The 14,096-nt window shown below is 48.0% G+C and overlaps 1 protein-coding gene and 1 pseudogene across 1 annotated transcript in view; one reads left to right on the plus strand and one right to left on the minus strand.

Annotated features, from left to right (window-relative positions):
- The first annotated feature begins 4,759 nt into the window (after positions 1–4,759).
- The window catches only part of SQOR (sulfide quinone oxidoreductase), a 52,800-nt gene continuing 43,463 nt past the window's right edge, over positions 4,760–14,096 (plus strand). The window contains exon 1 of the mRNA XM_046007351.1: positions 4,760–4,905. The gene's annotated coding sequence lies outside the window, so the exon portion shown is untranslated. The remainder of the gene's footprint in view (positions 4,906–14,096) is intronic.
- On the minus strand, positions 10,173–11,622 carry LOC123943307 (annotated as a pseudogene).

The following is a 14,096-nucleotide window of genomic DNA, read 5'->3' on the forward strand; positions in this document are numbered from 1 at the left end:
CACAGCCCCTTAATCCTGCTGTCATTATCACATATGTATGTTACTAATCCTTCAACATGACTTCAAGGGCTTTTTCCCCAACAATAAAAACAATTTAGGACCCCTGTCTCCTGGGTCCAAGCTGGATGATACTGCTTATTCACAAAATGACCCGATTTCAAATGGGCAGCCCAGGTTATATAAAGGCTAAGCCTTTTTATTCCATTTTCATCATGACTTCTCTCCTGTTTGGCAAGGCTATATTTTGGGCCCGAGGTGGTAGTAGAGGTTAAAACTCCTGGGTAGGGGGAAAGAGACAACAGATAGAAAAGTGAGGAATTGGGGCGCCTGGGTGGCTCAGTGGGTTAAAGCCTCTGCCTTCAGCTCAGATCATGATCCCAAGGTCCTGGGATCGAGCCCCGCATCGAGCCCCGCATCGAGCCCCGCATCGAGCCCCGCATCGAGCCCCACATCGAGCCCCGCATCGGGCTTTCTGCTCAGCAGGGAGCCTGCTTCCCTTCCTCTCTCACTGCCTGCCTCTCTGCCTACTTGTGATCTCTGTCTGTCAAATAAATAAAATATTTTTTTTTTTTTAAAGTGAGAAATCAGTAACAGGAGAGAGAATGTACTTAAGAAAGGACAAAAGTAGAGCATAGCTGAGAGAGAAAACAAGGAAGCCTTGAAATGGCATTTTTTGGAGAAAGACTCTGGGTAGGGCTCCCTTTGGGTCTTGGATGTCGTGGCCCCAGGGCCAATGCTTTTGGCTGTTGGAAAAAAGGCTGTTTGCTTTCCTTCTCTCACTGCTGTGTTCAGGCACCCAGTAACTTTGTCAGGGTTGTGTCAACTGCCCAACTAAACTGAATAGAGTTACCACAAACCAGGCCCGAATTCCCTCCATTCTTCATGCTGCATCTGGAACCATGGGAGTCCCCAGGCCCCCAGAGCAATGCTTGTTGCAACTTTATAGCCCCCTAGAGCTCCCTTCTAGGTGGGCTTTTCCTGTGTTGTTCAAAACATGTAGAAAAGTGGTAAATGGCCAAGTTCGAGAATTGCTACCTGTTCTGGGGGTGCCAAAGTCCTTAGATCACCATACTTGCCCCAAATTCTGAGTTTTTCCTTGAATTATTAGCCCTCATGGTGCTTATCACATGTGAATTAGAAGTTTACTGGATTTTTAACATTCCTTTGAGGCAGCCTGTTTGAGCCCCCTTTTGATGCTTACACTCTTACCTAGAAACCATTCTGTTGAACCCAACACACTTTTATTGGATAAAAGACATAGTGCTAAGCCCTGGGGACAAGAAGATGAAGACAGTTCCTGTCTTCAGTGGGTTTATATTTTTCTTGGAGAGACAGTTTGTCACCTTGTACATAACTTTATTAGAGTGGTAAGTGTGACATAAGGTATCACAAGGACAGAGACTGTGAATGATGGGACTCACTGTGGCCACTAGGGCAGGTTTGGGAAGAAATATATCTTTGGCAAGGAGCCAACGCTGACAAGGCGCCAAGCATCAACTCCAAAGAAACCCCTCCCACTCCCCAGCTCTAGCTCTTGGGGTCGAAGGAATACGCACAGCAGGTATCTGCCCCGAGGATGGACTGGGGCCCTCCCCTCCCATTTTGCTTCATCTCTTGGGATTATCACTCCCACTCTCAGGTTCAATTTTGTGTCTAAGGGGCATTTGTGTGCCCCATATGGTCCCAATCACTTTAATACATATATTTTTTTAGTATTTTAAAGATTTTACTTATTTGAGAGAATGAGAGGGGGAGAGACAGTGAGATCATGTTGGGGGGGGAGGGTCAGAGGAAGAAGCAGATTCCCTGCTGATAGGGGAGCCCAAAGTGGGACTCGATCCTGAGACTCCAGGATCATGACCTGAGCTGAAGGCAGTTGCTTAACCAACTGAGCCACCCAGGTGCCCTCCCTTTAATATGTCTTAACTCATTTAAATTTTCATAGGCATAACTATGAGGTAGGCACTTTAAAAAAAAATACCCATTTTACTGATACAGATAACAGTCTTTGAGACTAGTGGTGCATAAACCCAAAGTATATGGGTCCTCCTAGTTCCATACACTCTGAAGTATTCATGACCCAAGAGACACAATGTTTATTCTTCTAGTATATCCTTGAGATCAGAGGGGAGACTTTATAGACCAGGAAATTCAGGCAAAAAAAAAAAAAAAAATTACCTCAAATGGAGTTTGGAACTATGTTTCTGAGAAACACTTGATTGCAGACCCAGTATTTTTCTTATATTCCAGGAGATTCCTGTGGATGGAGAGTCTGAACCGTCCTGAGCCACACCCCCACTCTACAGCATTCTAACAGTGAAAGGTTTGGCAGAACCCCTGGTTGCTCTAGGACTGAGAGTTTTCACTTTCATACCATCTTGCTTATGTGTATAGAAAACAATCTATACTAATAAGAGCTTATATTTGTGGAACCTATGGTAGACAGTGTCTTTCTTTTTTTTTTGTTTTCCTGCCCCGTATTCTACCCCTTTCCCCACTTGGGGGCACACCCATCATAAGAACACTGGTGGAAGAGGGACGGAACGTGCTCTCACTCTTCTTCAATGGCGATGGGCTTGTCTTTGACATAGAACTGGCCAGTGGACACTGTTGGGTCCATGGTCAAAGGAACGAGACTGATACAAAGCGAAGGTCAACCAAAGCTTTATTTGGCACCAAGCATCAAGAATCAAACTGACCAGCCAGGGCCCTCTCTTGCAAAGAGGGGACCCCTCCCAGCCTCACAGACTAACTTTTATAGATTTAGTAAAGGCCATGTGGTTGAGCCTGGCCTCACACAGGTGGCCAGTTGAATTACAATTCACCCTATAGTAGCTATTTGAACTAGCCTATCACTCCGGTCAGAATTGGCACCCAAAAGGCGCGCAAAAGGCAGGGCCCACATTCTTGGGTAATTAGGGAGTTGCTTTCCTGATTGGATGTCTCCACCTGGCTTGACTCATCCTTGTATTCTGGGCTCTGTTACCTCCCCCTGACCTGACACGTCCTGCTATATGGGCTCTGTTATCAGGGACTGGTCAGTCATATTTTACTGGTTTCCCAGACTTGTTCCTGGCGGCGGGGGGTGAGGTGGGGGGGTGGTGGCCAGGGTCAATCTAAGTTTACTGCATAAACAAAATGGCTCGCTCTGGCTAAGAGGCCCTTACAGACACTCCCACAGAGGACGTGAATTCTCATTTCCTTTATATCTGGGTCACTTGCGAGGGCAGTGGAACATTCTTGGTGCCGCCAGATGGTATTGTGCTTTCCGGGTTTTGATTCTGCAGAGCTGTCTTGATTTCTGTCCACTTCTCCTGCCACCATTACCGCATCATTTTGGTGGTTCCATGAACCCCTGAGAGTCTTTAATAACCCTTTTCTACATACGGTATCCAGAGCTTGTTTCCTGCTCACAACCAAGAATGCTGATTGAGATAGAGCCCTCCTTAGTTGGTGAAGTCCCTCCATTTACATTAGTGCTTCTGCTCTGAAAAACAGCTTCATCTTCCCACCCTTCAACGATGTTTGTGCTAGACCCCCATCAGGGCAAGCACACTTTACTACTTTGCAAGCCCCACGTGGGTAGGAACCAAGTCTGCTTTTGTCAACTGTACAACCAGGGACCAGGCACAGCACTTGCTGGACACCTAGCAGGCAGGGGACTGGGGAGGATGCATCATATGAAAGAATGATTGCATGAGTGAGCGCACAAACTCTTAGGCTGTTTGTGTGATGTTACAGTCACTGGTCCTGGAAGAAGAAGGAGGGGTCTTAGGTGAGGCATGACGCCTCCAGCTTTGTTCTTTTTGCTCAAGATTGCTTTAGATATTCTGGGTCTTGTGGTTCCATACACATTTTACGAGGGTTTGTTTTAGTTCTGTGGGGAAAAATGTCATTGAAATGTTTGGAAAGATTACATTGAACCTACACATTGCTTCCGGTAGTGTGGACATTTTAACATTAATTCTTTCAATCCACAAGCATGAACTGTCTTTCCGTTTGTGTGTCCCTCAACTTCTTTCATCAGTTCTTACAGTTTTCAAGGTCTCAGGCAGTTTAAATTGTAGTAAGACTTTTGGGACACGCTCTATGTATTATAAAGAGGTGCTGCTTGATCTGTTTTGGTGGACACCCGCTCATCCACACTTTGCAGCCACCCCCCCTTGAAAAGAGCAGCCAATTGAAAATGTCCAGTCATGAAAGCAGGATGGAAGATGGTGTGAAGGCCAGTGCTGAAGCCAGCTGGCCCCAGCCTGCTCCCCAAGCTAAGAGGCTCCAGTCTTTACCAAAGCGAGTTGTTGGGCTGCTTTGGGCCAGGGTGGCCTTATCTGTTAAGTGTGCGCAGGGTTCGCTGTTTTCCTGGGTCGCGCTCCGAACCAGGCAGAAGCAGCTCAGGAGGACCCAACCCAAACTGCCTGACCTTTATCCCGAGCCCGGCCTCCCCTTCGCCCCTCCCAGTTACGCGGCGCAGGCCGGGAGAGGGGGTGGGGCAGGAGGGCGCGGGGGAAGGGGAGGCGGGAGTAACAGGTGGCCTCCGCGCCCTTCGCTGACTCGCGTGAGGACGCTGGCCGCCCTCCGGAGTGCGCGAGGGGTAGGGGGCAGCATGCCCGCAGCGTCCCCGGCCGGCTGGACCCGCATCCCTGGCTCTGTCCTCCGGGCGCACTCAAAGCCCCGGTGCCGTTTGCATTTGGCCTCGGTCTCGGGCTGGGGCGCCAGGCGGGGCAGCGGCAGGACCTTTCCTGGGGGAAGCCCCGCTCTCCCCGCCCCTAGCATCCGCCCGGGGGCCGGGCAGGCGGCGGGCAGGCGGGCTGGCGGGCGGAGCCCCAGCGGAGGCGGTGAGCCCGGGCAGGGAGCAGCCCCTCTTGCTGCGCCAACACTGTGGCCGGAAGCTCCGCTCGCCCCTGGGTAAGAGGCCGTCTCGGGCCGTGGGCCAGGGGAGGGGGCCGGGCGGGGACGGATCACCCCGGAGGCTGGTTGGTGGCCCAGCTCTGCCCACGCAGCCGGGACTGTGCGCGGACCGTCGCTTCACGCTCCTTCCTCACCCGCGACGCCCGCAGCTCTTGCTGCCCTTGTCTGGAACTTGGCTGTGGGGACTCGTGCTTCCTTCCCGGAGTGTCGGGTTTCGGGGGCGCGGAGACGCCAACCTGCGAGCGGCGGTTGGAAACCCAACCAAGGGTCCGTGGTCTCCGTGCGTGGGAATTTCTTGGCGGCTTGGTATGCGGGAATTGGTGACGCCCACCACATGTTGAATATGTCACTTAGCGCCGTCGCGGCACACAGTGCCCAGTCTCAGGGATCCGAGGTGGACCTCAGCCCGCAGCGGAGGCACATTTATCCACCGACGCCGAGCGTCAGAATGAGGGGGACACTCAAGGAATCAGCTTCGGCTGGAACAAGATAACATTTAGGTCATGTGCTGAACGGGAATTGGTGGAAAGGAGAGAGAATCCTCTGGTGGAATTGGGGTTCTTACCGTTTGCTCTTCATCTCTCTGTTAAATGTGAAAATCCCAGCCTCGCTTCTTGCTCAAAGACGCAGTGAGAAGAGCCTCTGCATCTGCCTGGGCTTCTTTGCTGTAATGCGGGGTTCTGACCCGTTTCTGTGTCGTGTAGCCCTTCGGCAGGCAGTTCTGGGGAGAGTAAGGATGCCTTCTCAGAACAATACTTTTAAAGCTATAAAATAAAAGTAGTGAACTATTTCCAAAGCACTTATCAAAATATTAAGAGAATTTATAATGTAGTAATATCTGTGCTTTAAAAAAACCTAATGCGCTAAAGATCTAGCAGCAGATCTAGCTACCATAATTGGAATAGTAATGAGCATAAACAGTATTTCAAGATATAGGCAACACCTGTGATAGAAGAAAACACCTGTGGCTTTGGGTATTTTTATTTTACTTTATTTATTTATTTGACAGACAGAGATCACGAGTAGGCAGAGAGGCAGAGAGAGGAGGCATGCAGGCTCCCTGCTGAGCAGAGAGGCCAATGCGGGTCTTGATCCCAGGACTCTGGGATCATGACCTGAGCCGAAGGCAGAGGCTTTAACCCATTCAGCCACCCAGGTGCCCCGGTTTTGTTTTTTTGTTTTGTTTTGTTTTTAAGATTTTTTTTTTATTTGTTTTTGAGAGAGAGAGCACACAAGCCAGGTGGAGGGGTAGAGGGAGAAGCAGACATCCCACTGAGCACAGAGCCAGAGGTAGGGATCCATCTGGGGATCATGACCTGATCATGACATGATCCAGAGGCTGATGCTTACCTGACGGCACCACCCAGGTGCCCCACCACCTGTGATTTGGGTTGGCAATCATAGGTACCGCTGATATTGCTGTGGTTTTTTGCCTACATGTATAACTGAAGAAAATGTTAAATTTTAGCTAGAGAGTAGTGAAAATAAAGATGTGATTTTTTTTTTTTTTTTTCCCATTCAAGTTCACAGGCCTCAGGTTAAGATCCCTGCAGAGTGCAAAGAGCACTCCTGGAGGTCAGGTGACATGGCTATGTCTTGACACTTGCTTTGACTGGCAGCTTGACCTTGGCTTTTGAACTTCTTTCCACCTTAGCTTTTTCATTGCTCGGTGGAGATAAGTGTGTCTTCCCATCTGTTTAAGTACTTAGCACCACACCTGGCACAGAGATGTGAACTAAATACCGTTTATTAGAACCTGTCTTCCTCATACTTACGGCCATCATGGTTGGTATGCCCAGCCCTGGTATATGGAAGGTACTCAGTAAACATTTATTGAATGAATAAGCAGGTTGGAGAGGGTTGCTTACGATTACATCTAAAAAACCGAAAATTCATTGAGGAGACAGCTGGTGGTTTGAGATATGATTATTTAAAATTTGGGCGGCTTTTTTTTTTTTTTTTTTACAGGCTAAACAAATATATAAACACATCTGGAGCTGAGTGCTTGGGATGTCAGGACTGATCGATCGTGTGAGTGGGTCTGTGCAGCTGGTGTACTGCCCGAGAAAATGATTTTGAATGTTGTTGGGAAACCCGCATTCCTCTGCAGAACAGTTCTCTTGCATCTTTACTGTGTCTAAGCTTGTTAATCCCGTATGTTGTAACACAGGAAATGTCTAATAGGGAATGGAGACAGACCCATGATGAGGCACTTCTGGGCATAGATGCACATTTCTTTTTCCTCTTTTCTTCTTACCTTTCCCAGCCCTACCACCCACTACATAAGTCTGACCCTGAAGACTTGGTAAATAGCAGTAGTGGTGGGAAGAAGTTGCTAGAAGCTGCCCAGACAAGGCCTGAAGCCAACTAATTGCTTCTTTTTCTTTCTTTCTTTCTTTTTTTTTTTTTAAGGTCTTATTTACTTAAGAGAGAGAGAGCCCATGAGCAGGGGAAGGGTAGAGGGAGAAAGATAAGCAGATTCCTAATGCAGTGGGGAGCCCGAGGTGGGGGGCTCCATCCCAGGACCCCAAGATCATGACCTGAGCCAAAGTCTCAAAGCTTAATCGACTGAGCCACCCCGCTGCTTCCTAACTAGTTGCTTCTTAATTCCCAGCCTTTAAAGTCCATGTAATCCAGCAAATGTGGATGGTAACAGGAAGAAGAAAAGTCAGTCTAGCCAGCCAGCCTTGAGGTTTACTTTGTAAAAGTGCTAAATTGGGGGCTGGAAAATGGGGAGAGAACTTTGAAAACAATGGGAAATTTAGAACACACTGGGGCTAACTCTGGTGTTATGGACTGAATTGTGTCTGCTCAAAATTCCTATGTGAAGCCCTAATGCCCAGGGCCTTGGCATATGACTGTATTTGGAGATAGGGCCCTTAAAGAAATTAAGATTAAATGAGATCATAGGGTGGGACCTAATCCAGTATGACTGATTTTCTTACAAAAGGAAGAGATACCAGGGGCAGGCCTGGTTATACTTTTGGGACTCTGTGCTGCAATAATTCATAGGTGGGATCAATCTCAGGAGTTAGGAGAACAAGTATTCCCATTTGAGTCCTGCTTGTGAACCTCCCTTTTCCTTTCCCCCCTTCATTTGGAAGATCACAGTGCTTTGAAAAAGAAGGGACTTTTGGAGACTCCCAGAATCCTTTATCCATTGCTGAAGAAAGCATGGCCCAGAATGGTTCAGGACAAGCCCTGCCTGGCACTGCCTGGAATGTGGACCCAGTCTTCTGACTCCCTGACTCCTGACACACCCTCAAACAGAGCTTCACCAGGATGGGGAACTGCGTCATTGGGTTAGACATAGGACAGACACCAGCTTAGGCGACTTGGCACACCTGTTACCTAGCCTACCCCTCGTTCTGTTCTAACCATTAAAGGATTGAGTTTGGCGTCTTTTCAGTCATGTTCAAACAACAGATACATAACTTGTAATTAAAGAGTCTTTTCTCATTGTGTTAAGACCTCACACACTGGATTCCAGGGACTAATATGCCTGATTAATTGGTCAGTCCTTGTTTATAATGAAATTCTGCCCTTCAGAGCCTTCTTGTTATGGGAGACTGAGCAGGAGGCCCAGCACTCCCGAGCCTGATGAGTAATTTTATTGTGACCATTTATCAGATTCAGCCTAAGCTGACCCTGCTGTGTGACTGGGAGCAAATTAATCCCACATCAGCCCTCCTCCATTGTGTCCTGTTCTACAGTCTGGGGATCGGCACACAGACACAGGCATATGCAGACATTGAGAGGAAGCCTGCAGTATACTTGACTAGAGGCCAATTGTGAATGATGGACTTGAAGGAGAGCTAAAGGGTGATTATTCATATACCAGAACACATGCGGCCATACTCCCATTGGCTAACTCAAGCAGGGAAGCAAGGCATTCCCCCACCTGCCAACAGCTCAATCAAAACCTCTAACTTTCTGTTGAAATAATTCAGTTGACAGACTTATTTCTTCCTTGTCTGAAGTCAGAGTGCAAGCATTTTCCTTTCGTAAGTGGAATTTTTATTTTCTGCAAATATATGGCTTGGTGAAATCGTCAATCCCTCATTATAAGGCTTTCTTGATTATAAAATGAGTATAGGCAAGGGAAACTGGTAGGAAATTCCTTAGCAGCCAAGGGGACTGCTGTTTCGTGGCCAGCTCCTCACTGATAACTCTGTCAGTCACTCTTCAAAGACATTTCTTACCCTTTGTTCTTAAAGAGTTAGGGAACTAACGAGCCCCAGTGTGGCTCTGACCCCTGAGTCATGAGGGAGTAGGGCATGATACTTGTTTCCTGGATGATTTTCTCTTGGTCCACAACCAGAGCATTTGCCGCACGGCTTAATACTTAATGTTAAAATATTAAAATATTTGATTTTTATAGCAGCTCTGCAGAGTTCCGCCGTGGCCCTGCAGGCCTAAACGAAGATTGCTCCATTTTGTTTATTTGCTAGCAGTACAGTAATCCAGTTCCCGAACACACAGGTGGTGACAGCACCGCCATTACTCAAGAGGACGTGTGCCAAGAGGAAGGGTGCAGCTGGCGCCGGTCTTTGCAGAGCGGTGCTCCCTGCCCTTTTCGGGGTGTGGTTTCCTTCTCTCCCACCCAGCTTTGGACCGTGACTGTCCTCTGAGTAATCCCAGCCTGTTACTTGCAGCCTCTCTTCATTAGAGCCACCTGAGCGAGGTCATCACTCACATTCTTCCTCCTCGGTCCCCTATAGCCCATGTGTCACACAGTGTCCGCTCAGCATGTGTTTCGCATCTGTGCCTTCAGCTCTTTTCGCATTGTCTGTTCCGGGCCCTCGCTGGTGCCCGAGTTGCTGAAACAGCCGCTTGGTGGGGGCTTCTATTCCCGATCTCTTCTAGTAAAACAGACAGATCGTACTGTTTCGTGACGGTCCCCATAGCATCTAGCATGACACTCGGCACAGAGCACACACTCAGAAATGCTGAACTCAACCGAATTGCTCCGGTTCATCCTCTGTGCTTTCTTTCTTTCTTTTTTTTTTTTTTTCTCATTAAACTTTTTGTTTTAATGGGTCTCAAAATTCTGTGACAGATTTTTGGTCAAGTTGTTTCCATTAAAAAGTACTGATTTTAAAAACTAATAACTTAAAACTGCCACACACACACAAAAAACATTGTCCACAAAACATTCTCCTTTCCTTCTGAAGGTTTTACGATGCATTGTTATCATTAACCAGTCTTTTACTATTAAACTTAAATGGCCATTGACACAAACAGATCTCAGACCATTCTTCCACCACTGATTACGACTGGGGTGGCAGGTATTGGGGATAATATTCATTTAGCCTTCTGAGCTTTCTGGGCAGACTTGGTGACCTTGCCAGCTCCAGCTGTCTTCTTGTCCACTGCTTTGATGACACCCACAACCACCATCTGTCTCATGTCACGAACAGCAAAATGGCCCAGAGGAAGATAGTCAGAGAAGCTCTCAACACACATAGGCTTGCCAGGAACCATACCAACAATGGCAGCATCACCAGACTTCCAGAACTTGGGACCATCTTCCAGCTTTTTTCCAGAACGACGATCTATCTTCTCCTTCAGCTCAGCAAACTTGCAAGCAATGTGAGCTGTGTGACAATCCGGCACAGGTGCATATCCAGCACTAATTTGGCCTGGATGGTTCAGGATAATCACCTGAGCTGTGAAGCCAGCTGCTTCCATTGGTGGGTCATTTTTGCTGTCACCAGCCACATTGCCACGATGAGCATCTTTGACAGATACGTTCTTGACATCAAAGCCCACATTGTCCCCAGGAAGAGCCTCACTCAAAGCTTCATGGTGCATTTCAACAGACTTGACTTCAGTTGTAACATTGGAGCAAAGGTGACCACCATGCCAGGTTTAAGAACACCAGTCTCCACTCGGCCCACAGGAACAGTACCAATACCACCAATTTTGTAGACGTCCTGGAGAGGCAGACGCAAGGGCTTGTCAGTTGGACGAGTTGGTGGCAGAATGCAATACAGGGCTTCAAGCAGTGTGGTTCCACTGGCATTCCCATCTTTACGGGTGACCTTCCATCCCTTGAACCAAGGCATGTTAGCACTTGGCTCCAGCATGTTGTCGCCATTCCAACCAGAAATTGGCACAGATGCTACTGTGTCGGGGTTGTAGCCAATTTTCTTAATGTAGGTACTGACTTCCTTAATGATTTCCTCGTATCTCTTCTGGCTGTAGGGTGGCTCAGTGGAATCCATTTTGTTAACACCAACAATTAGTTGTTTTACACCCAGTGTGTAAGCCAGAAGGGCATGCTCATGGGTCTGCCCATTCTTGGAAATACCTGCTTTAAATTCACCAACACCAGCAGCAACAATCAGGACAGCACAGTCAGCCTGAGATGTGCCTGTAATCATGTTTTTGATAAAGTCTCTGTGTCCTGGAGCATCAGTGATGGTCACATAATACTTGCTGGTCTCGAATTTCCACAGGGAGATATCAATGGTGATACCACGTTCACGTTCAGCTTTCAGTTTATCCAAGACCCAGGCATACTTGAAGGAGCCTTTTCCCATCTCAGCAGCCTCCTTCTCGAATTTTTCGATAGTTCTTTTGTCGATTCCACCACATTTGTAGATCAGATGACCAGTAGTGGTAGACTTGCCCGAATCTACGTGTCCGATGACAACAATGTTGATATGAGTCTTTTCCTTCCCCATTCTGGCTTAGGTTGAGCGGGGTTTTCATGACACCTGTGTTCTGGCGTCAAACCCATTGCGAAAAAGCTCCTCTGTGCTTTCTGCAGGGGATCTTTGGCGTTGAGAACTTCCAAGGGCTCTCACTGCTATTTGCGGAGGCCATGAGTTCAAATGCCAACCAGGGCGGGGTGGGTGATGCAGAGGAGCAACCAAGACTGGGTGGAGCTGGGGTAAACTGGAACCGATGACTGCTCAGCTCCAGGTGAGGGTCAGCACAGGAGAATGTTGGCCTGGTCCTATCAGGCCAAGGCTCTTGGAGTTTTGGGGGTATTAGCTCCGGTCTGCGTTTGGCCTGCAGACTGCTGCTCTGTGACCTGTGACCCCTAGATGGGATTGCAGTCATCTGGGGTTAAGCTCCCAGCATGAGCTTCAGTGCCATATGCTTCTCCAATCTTATTTCTTCCCAGGGGACACCTCTCAGCCGCAAGCTGCCCTCCTCCTGTCCACAGTTACATAATGCTGGTTCTAGGTGGTTTTCCCTCGCCTGCCCGATTGCCCTGTTTCCTATTTCATGTACTTCCTCTCTCTTCTGCTTCTTGGGTGTCAACTTTGACTTTTCCACTAGGGTACCCTTCCCACCTCTCACTCAATTCATTCCTTTTCCTCCACCTCATTCTTATCTGAATCTTTATTTGCATTTCTAATGCAAGTACCTGATTAGGCCCTTATCACTCACACCTAGACCGCTGCACTTGTCTCCAAAACTGACTTCTGGGACTGGTTTGATTCTCCCCCTATTTATTTATTTAAAAAAAGATTTTATTTATTTATTTATTTGACAGCGATCACAAGTAGGCAGAGAGGCAGGCAGAGAGAGAGGAGGAAGCAGGCTCCCCGCTGAGCAGAGAGTCCGATGTGGGGGGGTGGAGCCCAGGACCCTGAGATCACAACCTGAGCCAAAGGCAGGGGCTTTAACCCACTGAGCCACCCAGGTGCCCATTCTTCCCCTATCAAAAGTGCTCCCTGAGGGGCGCCTGGGTGGTTTCTCAGTTGGTCATTTCCGCTCAGATTGTGATCCCAGGGTTGTGGGACTGAGCCCTGCAGCAGATTCTGCGCTGAGCACAGAGTCTGCTTGTCCCTCCCTCCTCTGCTCCTTCCCCTGCTTGTACTCTCTCAGATAAATAAGCAAATAAATAAATAAAATCTTAAAAAAAAATTGCCCCATGATACCAGGTTCATTTTCTCAAAACTATTCCCTTGATTCTGTTACTTCTCAAAGGTGATTTTTTGGTAGAAAGCCTCAGTTCCCTAGTGTGACCCTTCAGAATTGGGCTGTAGTATTTCTTTCTTGTCTACTCTTCACCTCCTCTGAACAGCAGCCAAATCTGGTTGGTCTTCCATTGCCCAGACAGGTTCTGGGCCTTTCCGCCTTATCAGCCCCCGTCTCTGGGAAACAGTCGGCACATTCAAACATGTTATTAAGAAGGGTTTAATACAATAACTGTTTACAAAGGTGTGGGCAAGGTTAAGAGAAACCAACAGGAGTGGTGAAGCGATTGCATTGATTCAAGGCCTAAAAAAGCAAACAGAGGGTGTGATTACCAGAACCCTGAGAGGGGCACCTGGATGGCTCAGTTGGTTCTCAGGCCGTGATCTCAGGGTCCTGAGGTTGAGCCCTGCGTAGGGGGTTCCTGCTCAGTGGGGCATCTGCTTCTCCCTCTCCCCCTGCTCATGCTCACTCTCTCCCTGTCTCTTTCTCAAATACGTAAAATCTTAAAAACAAATAAAAACAAAAAACCCTGAGGAAAGAGCTGAGCTGTAGCTGAGGGCTTCCCCATAGGAATTAAGGCTTTCCGTGGAGCAGGCCAGTTGATACCAACCTCCCAGTTCAGCTCTCAGGGCTCAGCACAGGGCAGAGAAGGCTGGCGTGAGATGTGCTCTTTGATTCATTGATTGGCGCTCTTCCCTTCCCTAGCATGTCCACTTGTCAACTCCTGCCTGCTCCTGCTCAGATTCTGTCTGTTTCACCATGTTTTCCTAGATTACTTTTTCATCAAATCTCCTAAGGTGTTCGGCTCCTTTTGACTACACTGCACTTTGTTCTGTCACTAAAGGGTGAGGTGGGAAGTGTGCACAGCATTCTCTTACTAGCTCGAGAAGGGACACGTCCTGGGGTGCCTGGGTGGCTCAGTGGGTTGAGCCTCTGTCTTCGGCTCAGGTCATGATCTCAGGGTCCTGGGATCTAGCCCCGCATCAGGCTCTCTGCTCAGCGAAGAGCCTGCTTCCTCCTCCCTCTCTCTGCCTGCCTCTCTGCCTACTTGTGATCTCTGTCTGTCAAATAAATAAATCTTAAAAAAAAAGAAGAAGAAGAAGGGACACATCCTAGAACTTTGTGTTTTCCTCCACCCTCAGTAAATTTTTTGGAACGAACTAAGTTCCATAAATCTGTTCATCGTTTAATTCATGTTTCAAAGCAAATATGACTGCTGTGGTCTGAGTGTTTGTGCTCCCTCCAAAATT

Source organism: Meles meles, chromosome 6 (assembly GCF_922984935.1).
Source record: "Meles meles chromosome 6, mMelMel3.1 paternal haplotype, whole genome shotgun sequence".
NCBI classification, from domain to species: domain Eukaryota; kingdom Metazoa; phylum Chordata; class Mammalia; order Carnivora; family Mustelidae; genus Meles; species Meles meles.